Genomic DNA, 20215 nt, shown 5'->3' with positions numbered 1-20215 from the left:
ACCTTACAAATACATTTAAACTCAGTTTTTTACAATTCCTGACATTTAATCCTAGTAAAAATTCCCTGTTTTAGGTCAGTTAGGATCACCACTTTATTTTAAGAATGTGAAATGTCAGAATAATAGTAGAGAGTGATTTATTTCTGTCACGTTCTGACCTTTATTTCCTTTGTTTTGTCTTTATTTAGTATGGTCAGGGCGTGAGTTGGGGTGGGCTGTCTGTGTGTTTTTCTATGTTGGGGTTTTGTGTTCGGCCTGGTATGATTCTCAATCAGAGGCAGCTGTCAATCGTTGTCCCTGATTGAGAATCATACTTAGGCAGCCTGGGTTTCACTTTTGGTTTGTGGGTGTTTGTTGCCGTGTCAGTGTTTGTTCGCCACACGGTACTGTTTCGTTCGTTTGTTCCATTCGTTTATTGTTTTGTATTTTGTTAGTGTTCTGTTTGTTGGATTCGCATTAAAATTCATCATCATGAACATTTACCACGCTGCGCCTTGGTCCTCCTCTCTTCCACCTAACGACGAGCGTTACAATTTCAGCTTTTATTTCTTTCATCACATTCCCAGTGGGTCAGAAGTTTACCTACACTCAATTAGTATTTGGTAGCGTTGCCTTTAAATTGTTTAACTTGGGTCAAACATTTCGGGTAGCCTTCCACAAGCTTCCCACAATAAGTTGGGTGAATTTTGGCCCAATCCTCCTGACAGAGCTGGTGTAACTGAGGCAGGATTGTAGGCTTCCTTGCTCGCACACACTTTTTCAGTTCTGCCCACAAATGTTCTATTGGATTGAGGTCAGGGCTTTGTGATGGCCGCTCCAATACCTTGACTTTGTTGTCTTTAAGCCAGTATGCTTGGGGTCATTGCCCATTTGGAAGACCCATTTGTGACCAAGCTTTAACTTCCTGACTGATGTCTTTAGATGTTGCTTCAATATATCCACATAATTCTCTTTCCTCATGATGCCATCTATTTTGTGCCATCTAACATGATGCTGCCACCCCTGTGCTTCACGGTTGGGATGGTGTTCTTCGGCTGCATGGTCCCATGGTGTTTATACTTGCGTACTATTGTTTGTACAGATGAACGTGGTACCTTCAGGCGTTTGGAAATTGCTCCCAAGCATGAACCAGATTTGTGGAGGTCTACAATGTTTTTTCTGAGGTCTTGGCTGATTTCTTTTGATTTTCCCATGATGTCAAGCAAAGAGGCACTGTGTTTGAAGGTAGGCCTTGAAATACATCCACAGGTACACCTCCAATTGACTCAAATGATGTCAATTAGCCTATCAGAACCTTCTAAAGCCATAACAACATTTGGAATTTTCCGAGCTGTTTAAAAGGCACAGTCAACTTAGTGTTGTACATTTCTGACCCACTGGAATTGTGATTAAGTGAAATAATCTGTAAACAATTGTTGGAAAAATCACTTGTCATGCACAAAGTAGATGTCCTAACCGACTTGCCAAAACTATAGTTTGTTAACAAGAAATTTGTGGAGTGGAGTTTTAATGACTCCAACCTAAGTGTATGTAAACTTACGACTTCAACTGTATATATATATATATATACAGTGGGGCAAAAAAGTATTTAGTCAGCCACCAATTGTGCAAGTTCTCCCACTTAAAAAGATGAGAGAGGCCTGTAATTTTCATCATAGGTACACTTCAACTATGACAGACAAAATGAGAAAAAAAAATCCAGAAAATCACATTGTAGGATTTTTTATGAATTTATTTGCAAATTATGGTGGAAAATAAGTATTTGGTCACCTACAAACAAGCAAGATTTCTGGCTCTCACAGACCTGTAACTTCTTCTTTAAGAGGCTCCTCTGTCCTCCACTCGTTACCTGTATTAATGGCACCTGTTTGAACTTGTTATTAGTATAAAAGACACCTGTCCACAACCTCAAACAGTCACACTCCAAACTCCACTATGGCCAAGACCAAAGAGCTGTCAAAGGACACCAGAAACAAAATTGTAGACCTGCACCAGGCTGGGAAGACTGAATCTGCAATAGGTAAGCAGCTTGGTTTGAAGAAATCAACTGTGGGAGCAATTATTAGGAAATGGAAGACATACAAGACCACTGATAATCTCCCTCGATCTGGGGCTCCACGCAAGATCTCACCCCGTGGTGTCAAAATGATCACAAGAAGGGTGAGCAAAAATCCCAGAACCACACGGGGGGACCTAGTGAATGACCTGCAGAGTGCTGGGACCAAAGTAACAAAGCCTACCATCAGTAACACACTACGCCCGCCAGGGACTCAAATCCTGCAGTGCCAGACGTGTCCCCCTGCTTAAGCCAGTACATGTTCAGGCCCGTCTGAAGTTTGCTAGAGAGCATTTGGATGATCCAGAAGAAGATTGGGAGAATGTCATATGGTCAGATGAAACCAAAATATAACTTTTTGGTAAACTCAACTCGTCGTGTTTGGAGGACAAAGAATGCTGAGTTGCATCCAAAGAACACCATACCTACTGTGAAGCATGGGGGTGGAAACATCATGCTTTGAGGCTGTTTTTCTGCAAAGGGACCAGGACGACTGATCCGTGTAAAGGAAAGAATGAATGGGGCCATGTATCGTGAGATTTTGAGTGAAAACCTCCTTCCATCAGCAAGGGCATTGAAGATGAAACGTGGCTGGGTCTTTCAGCATGACACTGATCCCAAACACACCGCCCGGGCAACGAAGGAGTGCCTTCGTAAGAAGCATTTCAAGGTCCTGGAGTGGCCTAGCCAGTCTCCAGATCTCAACCCTATAGAAAATCTTTGGAGGGAGTTGAAAGTCCGTGTTGCCCAGCAACAGCCCCAAAACATCACTGCTCTAGAGGAGATCTGAATGGAGGAATGGGCCAAAATACCAGCAACAGTGTGTGAAAACCTTGTGAAGACTTACAGAAAACGTTTGACCTCTGTCATTGCCAACAAAGGGTATATAACAAAGTATTGAGATAAACTTTTGTTATTGACCAAATACTTATTTTCCACCATAATTTGCAAATAAATTCATAAAAAATCCTACAATGTGATTTTCTGGATTTTTTTTCTCATTTTGTCTGTCATAGTTGAAGTGTACCTATGATGAAAATTACAGGCCTCTCTCATCTTTTTAAGTGGGAGAACTTGCACAATTGGTGGCTGACTAAATACTTTTTTGCCCCACTGTATATATTACTTGGGTGGCCAATTAAAACCACCTGCAGGCCAAATTCAGCTCACATGCCACCAGTTGGGGAACCCTTGTCTACAGGGAGGAGATCAGTGACCTGGCAGTGTGGTGCCAGGACAACAACTTCTCCCTCAACGTCAGTAAGACCAAGCAGCTGATCGTGAACTACATGAAACGGGTGGGCGAGCAAGCCCCATCCAGTGCAGCGGGTTGAGAGCTTCAAGTTCCTCGGTGTCCAAATCACTAAATTAGTCCACACACACTCAAAGCGCCTCTTTCCCCTCAGGATTTTGAAAAGATTTGGCATGGGCCCTCTTGACCGGCTACCAGTGGTGGGCCGTCAGGGCCTGCAAGGCCTTCTCTGCTGGCCTAAACATCATCAGAATATAATTTTTTTTTAAATATATTTTCCCACAAATATGTATTAAATTATTCCCCAGAGTAAGAGTTATACTCTTCATTTCATAGCTTTCCTCTTGGTTGCACTGCTTCCAGCCCCAGGTTGAGATTTGGAGGGCTGGTCTTTATGTTAGATCTTTTATCCAATCATATTCAGCCATCATGTGTTGCCAGGGGTCTAAAATCTGCTCTCAGGCCTTCAGAATCAACAGTGCGGGCGCTTGTAGCTTAAAGTGAATGGAAATTAAAATTTTGTGTCAACCAATCAGCTTTAGAGTTGGCTATTGTACGCCTGCTGGCTGGCTCCAGTGTTACACAGGAGCCAGCTAGCAGGCCTAGGGCGTCCACGTCTTTTGATTGGATTACCAATATTGAGAGGCAGGTCCTATGGGCAGGTCTATGCAGATCTAGGAAACTCTACTAAGCTGTTTTTTGAACCCACAATGGCGGAAGGAGGAGAAGATATCGATTTCGTCGAGGATATAATTATAACGCCATTCTCAAGACGAACTTTTCAAGAAAAGTTAGACATTGTAAGGAGAGGTCGCCCGACGCCACAAAGCCTGTCACAGGCGGGAAAGGGGTTCGTTCGCTCGCCACTTTCAAAGTTTCAACTACGAGCGCTGTCAATGGCTCAAAGGCTCCGAGAAGCACTGCAAACTGTACTGCTGGGAATGCCTATTATTTGCAAGTGATCGATTTGGTGTTTGGAGCCACACTGGCTTTGCAAACTTGAGTTGTCTGTTAAACACTGTTTACCCAAAAATTTCAATTTGTCAATTTCAAGGTGACGCAACGCCTGGTTATACTGCGTTTCTGTCTAAATGTATAGTGTCTAGAGCCATGGCATAATTGATGATAATAAGAGGTGGATTAATTCGGGTGGGACTGTGTAGTACCTCACTGAAGGCCTAGGCCCCAGGCCCACGGCACGCCACTGCCGGCTACATAACTGCTTGGTATGGCAACTACACCGCCCTCGATTGCATGGCGCTACAGAGGGTGGTGCGGACAGCCCAGTACATCACAGCTCCCTGCCATCCAGGACCTCTTATATCAGGCAGTGTGAAAGTAAGGTCCGGAAAATTTGTTAAAGCCATAGACTATTCTCTCTGCTTCCGCACGGCAAGTCGTACCGGAGCAAGAAGTCTGACACCAACAGGCACCAACACACAGTTCATTTGCTCACTCGCACATAACACACACACACACACACACACACACACACACACACACACACACACACACACACACACATATTTATACTGACTCTATACACATATTTATACTGACTCAGTACTGTGTGCTTCGGGTCATTGTCCTGTTGGAAGGTGAACCTTCGCCCCAGTCTGAGGTCCTGAGTGCTCTGGAGCAGGTTTTCTTCAAGGATCTCTGTACTTTGTGCCGTTCATCTTTCCCTCGATTCTGACTAGTCTCCCTGCCGCTGAAAACATCCCCACAGCATGATGCTGCCACCACCATGCTTCATCATAGGGATGGTGCCAGGTTTCCTCCAGACATGGCGCTTGGCGTTCAGGCCAAAGAGTTCAATCTTGGTTTCATCAGACCAGAGAAATATGTTTCTCATGGTCTGAGACTCCTTTAGGTGCCTTTTGGCAAATTCCAAGCGGGCTGTCCTGTGCCTTTTACTGAGGAATGGCTTCCGTCTGGCCACTCTACCATATAGACCTGATTGGTGGAGTACTGCAGAGATGGTTGTCCTTCTGGAAGGTTATCCCATCTCCACAGTCGAACGTTAGAGCTCTGTCAGAGTGACGGGTTCTTAGTCACCTCCCTGACCAAAGCCCTTCTCCCCCGATTGCTCAGTTTGGCTGGGCGGTCAGCTCTAGGAAGAGTCTTGGTGGTTCCAAACTTCTTCCATTTAAGATGATGGAGGCCACTGTGTTCCTGGGGACCTTCAATGCTGCAGACATTTTTTGGTACCCTTCCCCGGATCTGTGCCTCTCCGAGCTCTACGGACAATTCCTTCAACCTCATGGCTTGGTTTTTTGTTCTGACATGCACTGTCAACTGTGGGACTTTATATAGACAGGTGTGTGCCTTTCCAAATCACGTCCAATCAATTGAATTTACCACAGGTGAACTCCAATCAAGTTGTAGAAACATCTCAAGGATGATCAATGGAAACAGGATGCAATTTCAAGTTTCATAGCAAAGGGTCTGAATACTTATGTAAATAAGGTGTTTCTGTTTTTATTTTGAATCAATGTGCAAAACATTTTTACTTTTCACTTTGTCATTATGGGGTATTGTGTGTAGATTGAGGGGGGAAAAAACCATTTAATCAATTTTAGAGTAAGGCTGTAACGTAAAAATGTGGAAATAAGTCGAGGGCTCTGAATACTTTCCTGAATGCACTGTAGGCTTAGGGTGTAGGCAGACTGGATTCTGTAAGGGGTGCAGAGTGATGCATTGTGAACTGCCATGCTGCAGTCTCCATTCACAGCAATCTGTCAGGCCATGGCCAGTACAACATGTGGGCCTGCGGGAAAGCCACACAGAGCAGAGGCGACAGCCACTTCTAATTAGTGATATCCACCAGTAATGGAAGCCAGATGTGGCGTGTGATGACAGGAAGTCAATGCACAGGGCTCCTGAAGCACACTCCAGAAGGCCAGGGGTTAACAGCATTTGGATTTGGCTAGCTGTGACTGAGCCAAAGGATTCACTTGTTCACTTGTACCCACCTCGCAACACATTATTACCTACCAGTCAGAGTACCTGTCTGCCAGCCCCTTAAAAATGCCTCATTTCAGTTAAATGCCTGTTTGGATGTGTTAGATTGTATTTGTGATGTGCGGAATGTGGTCTGTCCCACCAATTTATAATTTTGTCTACTTCTAGGATGCCCTTCAAGATTGGACAACCAAAAAAGCAGATTGTTTCCAAAACGGTAAGTGTTCAGTCTTCTGTCCCCCCCAAAAATAAAAATAAATACTAATGAGTCAACATAAGATCTTCCATTATTTGTGTTGCAACACCTATGAAACTAGACAATACATAATTAAATGTCTAATTTCACTAGACATTTGCTACCAGGCTTTATTTAGCGTGTTGTATGGTTGTTACACTACATGGCCAAAAATATGTGGACAGATGCTCGTTGAACATCTCATTCCAAAATCATGGACATTAATATGGAGTTGGTCCCCCATTTGCTGCTATAACAGCCCTTCTGTGAAGGCTTTCCACTAGATGTTGGAACATTGCTGTGGGGACTTGCTTCCATTCAGCCACAAGTGTATTAGTGAGGTCGGGTACTGATGTTGGGCGATTAGGCCTAGCTTGCAGTCGGTGATCCAATTCATCACAAAGGTGTTTGATGGGGTTGAGGTCAGGGCTCTATGCAGGCCAGTCAAGTTTTTCCACACTAATCTCAACAAACAATTTCTGTATGAAGCTCGCTTTGTGCACAAGGGCATTATCATGCTGAAACAGAAAAGGGCCTTCCCCAAACTGTTGCCACAAAGTTGGAAGCACAGAATTGTCTAGAATGTCATTGTATGTTGTAGCGCTAAGATTTCCCTTCACTAAAACTGAGGCCTAGCCCGAACCATGAAAAACGGCCCCAGACCATTATTCCTCCTCCACCAAACATTACAGTTCGCACTATTTATTGGGGCAGGTAGCGTTCTCCTGGCATCCGCCAAATCAAGATTTGTCTGTCGGACTGCCAGCTGGTGAAGCGTGATTCATCACTCCAGAGAACGCGTTTCTACTGCTCCAATGGCGGCAACTTTTACACAACTCCAGCCGACGCTTGGCATTGCACATGGTGATCTTAGCGTTGTGTGCGGCAGCTTGGCCATAGAAGCCCATTTCATGAAGCTCCCAACGAACAGTTCTTGTGCTGACATTGCTTCCAGAGGCAGATTGAAACTCGGTAGTGAGTGTTGCAAATGTGGAGAGAGAATTGTTACACGCTAAGGCTTCAGCACTCGGTGGTCCCATTCTGTGAGCTTGTGTGGTCTACCACTTCGTGGCTGAGCCATTGTTGCTCCTAGACGTTTCCACTTCACAATAACAGCACTTACAGTTGACCGGGGCAACTCTAGCAGGGCAGACATTTGAGGAACTGACTTGTTGGAAAGGTGGCATCCTATTACTGTGCCATGTTGAAAGTCACTGAGCTCTTCAGTATGGGCCATTCTACTGCCAATGCTTGTCGATGGAGAGTGCATGGCGGTGTGCTCGATGCTATACACCTGTCAGCAACGGGTGTGGCTGAAATAGCCAATTCCACTCATTTGAAGGGGCGGCCACACACTTTCGGTCATGTAGTGTATATGGAAGCACACTGGGATCTTACGACTCCTCACTTTGTTACAGATGAGTAAGAGACTTTCAGACTGCAGAAATACAAGCTAGATATTTTAACCTCTTTTATAGGGGAAGGCTAAGTCTGGCCCAACTAATAAAAATATTTGGTTGCATTTTGTTGTTCAAATTGTATGCTAAAAGATCAAAGCCCTGTAGTGGCTATGGAAGAGGACATTTGGCTTAACCTGTCAATTTTTTCTCTGAAACCTTGGATTTAGACTTGGGGAGAGCAGAGCACTTCTGTCCACACACTGGACAGTGAAGGAGTTAATGCATGTCTGTTTGGCCTGTGGAGAGAATCACACATAAACCTCAAACAATGTTCCAGGTCCCACAGCATGGTTGTTTTCGGAACTGAATGGACAGGAGTTATACAGCTTTTACATCCAATCATTGACCTCCAAAGGAGCCTCTAATCAGAAATTAAGTTTAAAGATGAGAAGGAAACCCAAATTAAGTCCCTCATTCTAACCAACTGCATCTTTAACTTGTTTCTTGGGTTTTCTGAAATATCTTTATTGTATAAGGCGTATGAGTCTATTCACAAAATTAACATAGTGTACTAGAGGTAACCAACAGCAAATCGTCAGACAAGTGACTGCACTCTCATCAATGAGCATGGGCCTGTGGGGTGCCAATTTGTCCAAACCATGTGAGGGGGCAGAGGTGGCTGCCTTGAAGTGCTGGTGAGTGGGTGCCTTCCTTTGGGGAAAACCACTTCCCCAGTAATCTGTCTGTCTCTGTGGTCCGGCAGTGGCAGACAGTCAGAACGGGCTCCCAGGCAGCTTCCTGTGACATCCCAGGCCAGACCCAGGGAGTGGGCTACAGTACAGGGAGCCCAGTGGACAACCCTGCCTCCACTGACAGACAGGCAGCTGCCTCCCTCACTGTTTATTTGTTTATCCAGAAGCCCACAGAACCACAAGACAGGAACCCCTGCTACCTCCATAACCAGCGCTGGCCTGTTCAATCAGTCCAGTCTGATCTGAGGTGGAGCAGGGAGGGGGTGGGTGGGGGCTGTCAACCAGACCTTTAGAACTAACAACATGAAGCAAATTAGGGGGAGCCAGGCTGTGCTCAGGATATGGCTTTATTGGCTCTCCAATAGTAGGGATATTCAGTATTCATCAAGCACATGTTAGGACCATAATCGAAGGTAACAACATTGAATGAACAAACATGAACATAAAGATGATAATGTTGTATCTAACAATGAGTTTCAATGTGTTTTTACAGGTTGAAAGAGACTTTGAACAAGAATATAACAAGCTCCAAAAGTAAGTTTGTTGCCACTAATGTTATAGGGGAACTCCTCTTTTCAAACTCATATTCATTATCTCCAGCACCAAACCAGTGTCTATGTGCCGTCTACAACGGCACATTTCTACATTTTGTAGAAAAAAAATAACGTTAAAAAGTTCTACCCAATGAACTGATCTTCAAACACTATGAGATTTGTGTGCAGCAAGAAAATACCCTTAAAAATAGCAAACTTTTAATCCTACTATGTGATGTCACAGAGAGGCATTTTTAGGACCTTTTTTCTCTCTTTTTAACCACAGATCATAGAAATTTGCAATTTTTACATATGTAGACACTGTTATTGTGCTGGAGATGACTTAATTTGTCATTTGTACTCCGTTTTACATACTGTATGTATTGACTCTGCATCATTAGTGCAGCAAAAACCCTCATTGCAGATGAACCCGGAATTGACAGACTAGAAAACATAACGAGTGCTATTTTAAGTGTAAGTTTCCCATTGATTTTTAGAGGTGAACACACATGCCTGTTCTCAACATTTAACCTTGAAATAATTATTTTCATGGGAAATACCATGTTAGAATCTTACACCTCTCTCTTCTGACCCAATGCTGAAGTGAGTTAGGTTACACAATATACACTGAACTAAAATATAAATGCAACATGTGAAGTGTTGGTCCCTTGTTTCCATACACACAAAAAGCTTATTTCTCTCAAATGTTGTACACAAATTAGTTTGCATCCCTGTTAGTGAGCATTTCAGCTTTGCTAAAATAATCCATCCACCTGACAGATGTAGCATATCAAGAAGCTGATTAAACAGCGTGTTCATTACACAGGTGTACCTTGTGCTGGGGACAAAAGGACACAATTAAATGTGCAGTTTTGTCACAACGCAATGCCACAGATGTCTCAAGTTTTGAGGGAGCATGCAATTGGCATGCTGACTATAGGAATGTTCACCTGAACTGTTGCCAGATAATTGATAAATTCTCTACCATAAGCTGCCAATGCTGTTTTACAGAATTTGGCAGTACGTTAAACCGGCTTCACAACCGCAGACCACGTGTAGCTACGCCAGCCCAGAACCTCCACATCTGGCTTCTTCACCTGCGGGATCGTCTGAGACCAGCCACCCGGACAGCTAATGAAACTGGGTTTGCACACCCCAAAAATTTCTGCACAAACTGTCAGGGAAGCTCATCTGCGTGCTCGTCGTCCTCACCAGAGTCTTGACTTAACTGCAGTTCGTCGTCGTAACCGACTTCATTGGAGTTGTGCTATTTACGGATTAATCCCGGGTTCAAATGTATTGTGCAGATGTCAACGTTGTGAACAGAGTGCCCCATGGTGGTGGTGGGGTTATGGTATGGGCAGGCATAAGCTACAGACAACGAACACAATCGCATTTTATTGATGGAAATTTGAATGCACAGAGATACAGAGACCAGATCCAGAAACCCATTGTGGTGGCATTCATCCGCTGCCATCACCTCATGTTTCAGCATGATAATGCTCGGCCCCATGTCTCAAGGATCAGTACACAACTTCTGGAAGCTGAAAATGTCCCAGTTCTTCCATGGCCTGCATACTCACCAGATATGTCACCCATTAAGCATATTTGGGATACTCTGGATCTACGTGTATGACAGCGTGTTCCAGTTCCCGCTATTATCCAGCAACTTCGCTCAGCCATTGAAGAGGAGTGGGACAACATTCCACAATCAACAGCCTGATCAACTCTATGTGAAGGAGATGTGTCACGCTACATGAGGCAAATAGTGGTCATATCAGATACTGACTGGTTTTCTGATCCATGCCCCTATTTTTTTTTTTTTTAAGTTAGGTGACCAACAGATGCATATCTGTATTCCCAGTCATGTGAAAGCCATAGATTATGGCCTAATGAATTGATTTAAATTAACTGATTTCCTTATATGAACTGTCGCTCAGTAAAATCTTTGACATTGTTGCATGTTGCGTTTATCTTTTTCTTCAGTGTAGATGGTTTGTGTGAAACGAGGGAGAGAAGCATTCTCTTGCCCAAGACTTTCTGTGAGCTAGCACATAGGAGGCCCTCCCCTGTTGTGTGTCAGAGGTTAAAGAGACTCCCCGAGGGGCCTGCAGACTGAGTGAGAGCACTTCACATTTAGGTTTTGTTGAGTAGGAGACATGGCACCACAATACACATTTCTTACACATGATGAGTAAGAGGAGCAGGCATGTACAGACGTCTTAGCACTCCCCTCTGTTACATATCGTTAACTCTTAGTGAACATAAATCTGCCATCTAGCTCTTTGAACTGTTGTTGAATTCAATAATCTATTAATTTGTGTGGAAATATACCGTGTCATTTGAAAGACAGGTCGGGTCAAATTTAGCAAATTATTTCATCATCCAATGCCTTCCACAGTAAGTCTAGCATCTATAATCCCATAGCAGTATGTCTACCTGAGATCAGCTTCTAAATCCATACTCCTACGGCATTATACCGCAGCATCTGGGAGTGTAGAGGCTGGCTGTTGGCGGCAGTAAAGGGCAAACTGTTGGGGCACACAGGAGCGAGGAGTAGCAGCTGCTCCAGCAGGCCTCCATTAACACCTTGTAGAAATGGACTTCTGGCCCACATCCAGAAGAGCCCTCCTCAGCCCTCGCATTCTCCTGCCTCCCGTCAGTTCATACAGATTGGAGAATGAAGATGGAAATAGGAAAACTGTTGTTTTTTCAGTCCCCTTCTCCTCCCCCCTCCCTTAATGAAACCCTGAAAACTGATGTGACAGCATTCTCCTGGGAGTTGCTAAACAGCCCCTCGTTTCCCTTAATTGATATAATGAACGGCACACGATTCAGCCTCCATAGTTTCGTAATTGCCATTTTAACACCCATCATTTAAATGAATGCGGAGGGATGATTGAAGACATAAATGCTTTTATGCCAGAATTTAGTTGACAGTAACAAAAAGCAATCCTAGTATTTTTAATTAGCAAAAGGGAAGTCATAATAATGTGTTTTATATTAAATCAATGCATTTTTGTAATCCTATTGAATGTCCCAGTCCATAGTGACTTGTAGGTGTTTATTTGTAACATGCAGGCTGGACTGAGATATCCCATTAAGACTGTGTCAGTGAATGCTTTATAGAGATTAGAGGGGTTTGATCAGGATGGACACAGTCCACCCTTTTTCAGTACTCTCCCTGCTGAATGTAAAAACATGATCCTACCGTCAATTTGCTCGGTTGATGCAAAACTGTACTTGGACAGATGCTTTCCAAATGTCATATGTTATATTATTGTGATATCCAAGGTACACCTGAAAAAAAACAAAATCCCTTCCTTTACAGGTTGGAAGATCAGACAAAGAAGCTCCACAAAGACGAAGAAAAGCACAGGCTGATATAGGTTTGTTGTTGACCCAGTGTTGTATATTTTGGCCAATCTCAGAAAAAAATGGATTTCCCACTGATCATCTTTTCTTTCATGTACAAATCTCCTTTGTCATTAACTTGCTCTCATTCGTCTCATCTCTTTCACATGCTAGGCATACATTTACTGACACCTAATTGTTGTGCCTGTCAGGTTTTTCAGGGACATGTCTGTTATGCAATTTTGGAAAAATGAATTTTTTGGAATGTGAGGTTTTATTCAGTAGCCTTTAAAGATTAGCAATATATCTCACATGCTTCCTACTCATAGCTTGTGTATTTCTGCACAGAAGAAATATATATTTTTGGTTGGCTCTTTTGGAGATGGAAATGGGTATCTTTGGGAGGAGCAGTAGCAGAATGTGCCCCTGGTAGATAGCTAGTCTGAGGGTGGAGAGGAGTAGGATGGGGCTTCTTCATTTCCTCTGCTTTGTGCTCTGGAATATGGGATGATGCCTCATCAAAGTATCAGAGCTGTCAATGTCTCATTAGAATTAATGGATTCCATCTGTTGCACAGGTCCTTTCTCCACCAACCAAACAAAGAGTAGACCTGCCTGCACAATATGTTAGCACACAGTGTGCTCCACACAGCTTTTCATAACACAATCATTTGTCTAGTCTATTTAAAGTAAGACAATGAAATTGTGGGCTCTTCTGAGGTAAGTCCATAAGCCTTTAGAGAGAAATCTTTACTGAGTCTGTATATCACTGGCCACGAGCCATTTTCTTCAATCTGTTTGACTGCAAGCAGAAAAGCTGAGTCAAGTTCTACATTGGCAACACAAACGGTTTATTCATTACCTGATACAATGGAATTTAACAGTTAGATTTTCTGTAGCTTGACAACCATGTTAAGATCTTTGCTCACCAACTGCAGTGCAATCTTTTTGTCCGAATTCAGAAAAAATACACAATCCGATTTTGACACGCCAGCCAATACGTTTTCGAAAACATCGCATAACGCCACCAACACTGCTGCAGTCATTATCCGTTGCAATATGTTGTTCAAAGTGGCTATGAGAGGATGCAGAATGAGAGGAAATTAAAATACTTCCGGACAAACAATATGCAACTGAAAATATTAGGATAGGCTATTCATGAAAGGAGCTTGGCTGCGATTCATTCAGTTAAAAGCAAAACTGGGAACTGTCGTCATTCCACGCACTTAAACTGACCATCATGATGCTTGCTGCCAATAGTTTTCTTTCTATCTGATTAAAGAGGTGAAGTCCAGACAGGCTAGACCTATTTTAGGAAACTTCCTGAATGGACATGGATAATTAGCGAACTCATACACGCACACCCACCCACCTAAAAGGACCCGTCAATCAAAGCAGCCTGCAGCGCATACCACTTAGACACATAAGCAAATCACAGTTCTCCTTTCCCCAAAACAAAACGTATGAAAAACATTGTCTTTAAATCCTTTTTGTAGGATATCAAAAACCACTCTACATTATAGGATAATGCTAAATCAATGTAGCCTATCATATAATTTGACGAAAGTTGTAAGGAGAAGATATCGAGACAGCTGTGATATAAGGCTATATCAGGATGAAATTGACAACCATTAGAAAATAGGAACACATGCACACAACCTGTCCATAGCCGTTGATCAATTTTAGTGAAGCAACGGGTGGTTATGTTGACACTAGGCCTACATTTTATTTTGAGTGAGTGCTTTATCTAAATCTTCGCAAAAACGTATTGATAAGGGTAAACTCCAGCAGATATTTTTTGGTCTGTATTTTAGGGTTGTCTATATCACACTTTAGCAGGCCTGTAATACATAGCCTAATATATAGGCTATATGAATGATTCGTTAAGTTAGAAGTTAATTAATATATTATCTCCGTCTTCACTGTTCCCTTCTTGCGCAATTCACGCATCTCTGCTGGCAAAGCCACTGTCACTCTCTTTTCCCTCTAGGTCTTGAACGAGTAACGTATAGATAGACAATGAACAGCAATATTGTTTAAATATATTTCAAGCTATTTTTATTATGCTATTTTTATTTTCGCAGGGGCGCGGACATTGACTCTAGGGGGTTAAACTGATAGGCCTATTTGAGAAGAGAAGCATCGATCGATCCTCTTGCTTGCTGAATGGCAATGAAATAGGTTACAGCGTTGGCAATGAACTGACGGAGAAGTTTTAATGGCGAGAGTGACGTGTAGCTCTGGTGTGATGTGATCACGTTGGCTAAATTGATACATTGCAGCATTGATTAATTGTAAACGCAAAAAACAGGCAAATATAAATGAATGAATTCACACAAAGAACACAGACCTGTCAGGGGTAGTGCAGTGGCAGTATCCCAGATAACAATTTCTATTGGTTAACAGTTTATTTTCACTTGCGAAAAGATGCAAAAATCGAACCTGGGCCAAAAATAAATAATTGACTGATTGCGGCAGGATATTTCGCAATTAGTGGGATAGGTGTCATAAACAAGACGTGCTGTATTTATTTTTTTCGTCTAAATTATTCGGACAAAAATAAAGGGTTTGGTGAGAAAGGGCCTTTTAGTCTGTTTCATAACCACTAAATCAACGTGGCTTGTTTTACCCACATATACATTCTCATGTGAATGCCAGGTTAGGGCAGGCTCAACCTGTTATTACAAAACCAGAAACTCCACCTGCATATGTTTGATTGACAGTAAATGGGTCTTTACCCGATCCTAAGAGTGTTTGAATGAGTCCTACGTTGAGTCTGATGTTTTTCTTTTTTTACTTCCTGCCTTATCAACTTCTTTGCATGTCCCCAGTGCAGCTCATTTATTTTGATTGTGATGCTGTGATCCGATATGCACTCTAGGTCTAAAGATAAAGTGTCAAGGGTGCAGATTAACAGTAATTGGCGCTGGGACTGTAGAAACATTTGCACTGATTCCTATTGCTTTTTTGAATATTCAGTACAGCAGCCGAGCCCACCACACCCTCAACTCCTTCCAACTGATGCTGTGCTGCTCTATCCTACTTTTTCTTTTAGTTTATTACACGAAAAGCTCAAACTTTTGAACCCCTCCCGCTGTGTCAGTCTTGGCACAGTGCTAACCTCTGCTGTTAGCCATGCCCACCAAGCATGTCTGGGCCAAATAGTCAAACCAGGCCAACAATTAATAACACAGATTGTATGTTGGCATGGTGATGTTTCTACATTCCACCATATCTATTTGGTTTTGGTGTTTTTTTTCTTATCCTTTCTCTCCCTCCCTCCTTTCCCTTCTCAGGCTCAGTTTTAACATGGTAATAACAATATTCCTTGGGAGTTCTATATGTGTCTCTCAGCCATGTCCAAGGCAGCAGTGAAGATCTCAGGGGACTTGCTCAGTAACCCACTGTGTGAACAGGACCAGGCTTTTCTGGAGTCCATGACTGCTCTGGACACAGCCATGAAGAGGATGGACTCCTTCAATCAGGAGAAGGTCCTGTCTGTGCTCTTCCTCAGCCTCACACCACAGCTGAGTCGTTCCCCTAGATTATTTTCCAGGTGGGGTGCAATTGCAAAAACCCCAGAGCAACATCTAGGTCAGGTCCTCTTGCATCGAAATTGTCTATTGAAACCAAAATATACAATATACTCTTCTAGGCAGGGGGCCAATAAACTGTATACTCTTTTAGGCAAGGGGCCTATACAATGGTAGAAGAAACACTCCCCCAGCCTAGCTTTCACAGCTCTACCTATGAGCATTTGATTCAGAATTCTGACAGGTATGCCTCATATGCTCCCCTCTCTTCAAACACTCAAAGGGCTGAAACCAAAAGGGTTTGGTTTTCCTAAGTGTATTTTCATCTTTGTCAATATTGTGTGAACGAGAAGAAAAAACTCACTCAGGATCTCTTTTCTTCTCTTGTCTTGTTTTGAGAGCGTCTCCAGCAGCACACTGGTCTATTAGCTGCTTGTCTTTGTCGAATATCAGAGAGCTGTAGATCGGATGCATTTGTGACTCACTAGTGTTTAAAATAACTCGTACTATGGAATAGCTTCACTTGGAAATGTCACAGGCTGTTTTAATGGGATTTGTTCTCTGCATGATCTTCCACAGTCTCTCTCTGTGAGGAATGCTGCTTCTGCTCTCAGCTCCTTTATATTATTTGCCATGTGTACATCACATATTTGATTAAAATCATCGCTGCAGGTAATCATAGGGATGGCATTGCATGTGCGTTTCTTCAGGGCATTGCACTGTGAGAGACATCTCTGTTAAGAGAGAGAAGTCAGTCAACAGGGAATCACACTGATCATCAAGAATGCAGAAAAACAAATATGTACAAGACCTGATTGTACTACAATTTTAGAAGAGTGCTTTTTCCATGAGTGTACTTTAGACTGGTTTTCCCAGCGTCCTTTTATGTGTCTCGTGGCCTTACCTTGAGTAACAATGTCCCTCTCTGTACATATTCTGAAGATCTCTGTGAATTCCTTTCAAGCACTCAACAAGGCATTCAGGCATTCTTCCAGCAAAGACTGGACGTAAAACACACATTGTGCTCAGATCAAGTTTTACAGTAGCCATTTGGAATGACTGGACTAAGATGTGTGGTGACTGTGCTTGTGGTTCACAGCTTGTGACCTATGGTAGGTCTTTTCAAGAGTTTGGCTTGGTGGTCTGCCAAGAACAGTCCTTCCATTTTGACTGTATTTAAGATGAAATGTCTTCTCATTCTTCTGAAGATTGGAAATGAGTAACATTTTTACATCAGAACAAGAGTTATTCTCCCCTTAAAATCTGGAACCCTTGCAAAAGATGAAGAGTAGTCAATATTCTCTAACCCATTTCTATGAAAATGTCCAAGGCAAATGTATTTGTGATCATCCATTTTTAGTCTGCTTTTCTCTTTCCTTCTCCACTTCCCTCTTAGTTAAACAGTGTGTCAGAACCCTGAAGTGTAGTTAACATCTCTTACTGTTCTCCTCTGAGTCCTCTTCCCTCTGGCTATGCTAATAACCCTCATAACCTTCACCTCGGACAAATATGGGAGGCCAGCTCTGCACTACACAGCACTCATCTTGCTGGACTCTACTCGAGCTTTCGAAATCATCTCGAATCGGTTTTGAGCTGCTTAGAGTCATATGATCAGGAACAGCAAGATGTCTATGTGGTATTGTATTTTTACATCACTGGCATTTTGCAGGTCAGTAACAAAGGTGCAGGTTTGCTGTAAAGTGCGTAGGATTGGAGGCGTTGGCTGGCTCTATAGGGTATAATTTCCCTGCTTGGCTCCATGGCCATGGTCTGCTGGACAGTTCTCCAGCCAGGCAGCATGGAGCCAAGTATACCTTCTTACTTCTGGAAGTGAAGCAGTCATCATAAGTTAGAAAATACAAAAACCAAAATACATTATTCTCCATCATATTGAGCCTGGTAGTTAGGTGGCCTTCACAGTATTTTGACATGCAACCCTTCTGTTATCACAATTTGGTGCTTGAGTTTAGAGGCCTCCTTTTCAGACAGTCTCAGTCGACAACATGTTTGACATGACCGTGTTCTGCTACAGTATATCTCTCTGAGCCGCATAGCTTGGCATTCGATTAACTGGTTGAGAGCTGACGCACAAGCAAAGCGTTTCTAGGCCCTTGGTTGGTCAGTTGGTTCAGTATTTTTTTGAATATCACCTCAGGAGTCCAGAGTTGTTAAAGCCCAACGCAGCTCACCAGAATCATACTCCACCAGCTCTCCCTCCAAGCTGGCTGTTCCTTCCTTCTGACGGCACCACCAACAACTCAACTGCTCAAGCAAAACAGACACAAAAGCAACCACCCTTTGCTCTCTTTGGTGTTGAGAGAAGATGTTCTGCCGCGGGGCTGTGAGTGAGAGAGCGAGCAGATAAAATGTGCAGGGATAATGAAGGCAGCAGTGGCCCAGGCCTGTGTGTTTATTTCTGGGGCTGAGGAGGGCGCACAGCCCCCCCGGCACACTGCTGCTGAAGCCGAGCCCCAGTGAAAATGGCGGCTGAGCAGTAGCGGATGCTCCGTTCGGAGGGATATTGATTTCCTCTGCGATCTGCGTGTATTTTTGGGAGGCCTGTGTGCCGGGATGGCCTCTGCCCCGTGACTCACTCACGGAGACTGCTGCTAGAGCGCCGGCCTCAGGCACTGCTGGGCCTCAGTGGAATAGTCCTGCCCCCCCCCCCCCCCCCCCCCCTCTGTGAGAAGGGGCAGAGGGTAGAGGGCACCAGCATGCTTAAGCAAATGTGCTGTTGTTGTTCTCCCCGCTTACTGCATGCACTCACCTCAGCAGCAGCGCAGCTCCAGACTTTTCTCTCTCCCAGGGAGGGGGGATGGTGTGAATATGTAAAACAGAGGAAAATGTAAATTCCCATGTACTTATTTGTTATTGGTTCTCTTGTTTTCCCTCAAACCAAATTCATTCGTGTTATGTACTTGTTTTAGCGAAGCAGTGTTGATGTGTGTGTGTCTTCTCAGAGATGGTCAGGGCATTCAGAAAGCTCTGCTGTTTTACAGTATTTGTTTCTTATATTCTGTGATTGACTATCCTTCCAATAACTAGTGAGCAAGTAATTACTTGTACTAGGCTCACTGTTCATATGGAGCTGTCACTTCATGGAGTTGTCTTGACACTTTTATTTCTCATGAAATGTTCTTAGCGATGTTGTTCACTGGAGTTGTTTGCCAGGTTAACTTAGCGTTCTGTCAGAGATCTAGCATTCATTTTGACTGTGCAATATAAATGACACTGGACATGTTGTTATTTGTGTGCCAACTTCTATCGATGGGACTTTGGCGTCAGGGCTGGAGGCCTCAAGATGAGATGTCAATTTACTTCCATTTAACAAATTCCCCCTCCCTCCCTTCCTCTGTCGGCTCTGGCAACGAGAAGGAGAATGCAGGAAAATATAAACTGTTATTGTTAAAATGTTTGTTTGCAAAGAACTTTCATCTTGTAAAGCAACCCACCCTCCGCAGCATTTGAAATCAGTGGGGCTTTGCTTTCATGTCCGTCCCCTGACAGTTGTATCCTTTTGTATTGTTGAGCTCAATGAATATTCAGGGGTTTCTCCTCGGGGCTTGTGTACAATAAAACAGTCAACGTCACAAAAGTTTCTTTGCAACCCGCCTCACCTCCCTCCCCTCTGTTTTGAGTGCTCTGTTTGAAAAATACACAATTGTTGATTGTTTGTGTGGAGGCATGGGACTTGGAGGAGCTATTATGTTCAACTTGATGTAATCCACTTTGACAACAAATTTTTATTCATAAAGACATTCATATTAAGAGAAGTACTGTATATATTTTTTTTATCTCTAACATTGACCCGTGTCTGTTCGTCCACAGGTGAACCAGATCTCGAAGACGGTGATCGATCCTCTTAAAAAGTATGTGTCTATCTAGACCTGCACCTCTCCCATTGTCCGCATGTTTTTAATACATCACAAGCCACAGCTGCTGTGTCTGTAGAGTGGGAAGGAGCGCACACACAAGGGGAGTTGGAACGTAGCATTAGCTCCAGAAGGCGCTGTAATAAAGCATAGCAGATAGTAAAACTGAACTGGACAGGGAATGGGGCTGCTGTGGTAGTGTGTCTGGAAGAAAGTTTAAAGTTTAATTCCCTATACTCGCCCCCGTCCGTCCGAGCACGCAGTG

General features: G+C 43.3%; 1 long non-coding RNA gene and 1 pseudogene across 1 annotated transcript; one reads left to right on the top strand and one right to left on the bottom strand.

Moving 5' to 3' along the window:
• The window catches only part of LOC139576804 (bridging integrator 3-like), a 54890-nt pseudogene that overhangs the window by 16101 nt on the left and 18574 nt on the right, over positions 1–20215 (top strand).
• On the bottom strand, positions 12802–13896 carry LOC139576805 (uncharacterized). The gene is made up of 2 exons (XR_011675179.1): positions 13475–13896; positions 12802–13347 (listed from the first exon to the last, which is right to left on the bottom strand). It is a non-coding gene; the product is annotated as an uncharacterized lncRNA (long non-coding RNA).

This window comes from Salvelinus alpinus, chromosome 5 (assembly GCF_045679555.1).
Source record: "Salvelinus alpinus chromosome 5, SLU_Salpinus.1, whole genome shotgun sequence".
NCBI classification, from domain to species: Eukaryota; Metazoa; Chordata; class Actinopteri; order Salmoniformes; family Salmonidae; genus Salvelinus; species Salvelinus alpinus.
This window is presented reverse-complemented; position numbering and strand designations above follow the sequence as displayed.